The sequence below is a fragment of the Octopus bimaculoides genome, chromosome 10 (assembly GCF_001194135.2).
Source record: "Octopus bimaculoides isolate UCB-OBI-ISO-001 chromosome 10, ASM119413v2, whole genome shotgun sequence".
NCBI classification, from domain to species: Eukaryota; Metazoa; Mollusca; class Cephalopoda; order Octopoda; family Octopodidae; genus Octopus; species Octopus bimaculoides.
In genome coordinates, this window is record NC_068990.1 from 40,300,627 (window position 1) to 40,302,642 (window position 2,016).

The following is a 2,016-nucleotide window of genomic DNA, read 5'->3' on the forward strand; positions in this document are numbered from 1 at the left end:
AAAATGAATAAGAGAAGAAACGCGAAGAAAACTGAGAAGGCAGCATATAGCAAACGCGGAAGGTTAAAAAAACTGGAAAACGAAAGTCGGAAAAGGAAAACACAAAAATCAAAATATAAAAAGTAAAAAAGGTAAAAGAGTTATCCTCTTTAGACCTTAAATTATAAGGCTGGGAGGATATCAACAAGTTAATCAGGAATAGGTGAACTTCTCCAGTTCTTCAAAATATATTTATACATATGCTTGCATCCGCTGAAAATTTCAGATCTAGTGTTCAGTGGAGAGTTAGGATCTTAGATCTGAACAGGATCTGCGCTCTTTCAGCTAAACAAAGCCTACATTTATTCGATCCATTAACATAAGATATGGATTTCTCAATTATTTTTCACTTAATCACATGTGGTGTTTCGTTATCTTGCAAACTACATACTAACCAACTTAGTAGCTTTGCTTTTGTCCTTATGTCGGAAGGAGGCTATGTGACTGGCGTAGCGATTTTTAAGTTCTCCTTCATATAATCCAATTAGGTCTCCTTATCTGTTGTATTATTATTTAGGGTTGCAGTAAATTCTACATCACATGATAGATTTAATCATATATCGTTGGTCAAGTGGACGGTATCCTGTATACCTTGTACAGTAATAGAGATAATTTATACGGGATTGATTACTTTATGGTACTAGTATAAGCAGTAGCAGCATGATTTAAGTAAACTATGAAACATTTCGAATGGTTTAGTCACAGTGAAATTGAAAATGAAAGTGGACTAAATTTGTAGCTGTTTATACATTACGTTGAAGCTAACATGTCCACGTAGAGAAAAGAAAACAACACATTGTAACGGATTAATGCCACTATGTCAAATGGCAATATTTTGAATAGGGTCCAATATCTTGAGTGTCGGCAGCAGCACTGTCTCATACATATAAGCAGCTTTCTTGTGTGGGGTTTATACTTTGTAACAACTCGACAATAAAATCTTCAAATAATTTTATTTTATTGTATATGTGGCCCCCTAATTGTCACAGCTGTTACAAGGGAGATAACCATTTCATCATAATATGAAACAGTATTAGTAATTTGAAATTGAAATTACGGTGATATAAAGAAAATGTGCATAAATCACATGTTTAGTTTTCTTTTTTGATTAGGTGGTATGAAGTTCTTAAAATTTCTCGTCGTTGATAATCATGTATAGAACTATTTCATTGTTTACATTATGTACATTATTTACATTTGACGGATATTTGTCCTCATATTCTTTGTTGTTAACACAACGTTTCGGCTGATATACCTTCCTCAGGTGTCTTGGGGAAATTTCGAACCTGGGTTCTCATTCCCAAGGTATAATGTAAATAATGTACATAATTCCTCGTCTCTTAAATATAGAACCGTATCATTGTCTTTAGAAATCATTAACATGACATAACCTGCGACTTATTAATTAAATATATGTCTAATTAGCCTATTTGTGAAGCGAAACGTTTCACATTCATGAAGTGAAACACTTTACTGAAGAGGAAAAATATCAGCCTGGAGGAAATTCTTGGAATGTGTTTCGTTCTTTGCTTCATTTCTTAATAGAACATTTTATGGTTAAGAATCAAAAGAATAGAAAGTTCTTATTGTTTTCCTACAGAATAATAACCGTTTCAAGGAATTCCACCTTGAGAAAATGTCCCATAGTAGCCAACAATTTCAGCTTTTGTTGCAAACAACTTAAGCCGTCGTCGTCGTCGTGTGGTGGTCGTGGTCGTGGTCGTGGAGGAGGAGGAGGAGGAGGTGGTGGTGGTGGTGGTGGTGGCAGTGAATGGTGGTGGCATGAACGGTTATGAAACTAGAAGTGATGCTACATTAGCAGTGGTGGTATTTGTTGTAGTGGAGAAATTGGTAGCAGTGGTGGTGGTATTGGTGGTAGTGGCGGTGGTGAGGATTAGTGGTAGTGTTTGTATTGGTGTTGGTGGTGGTGGAAGTATTAGGAGTGATAGTATTAGTAGTGATTGTTATGCTATTATT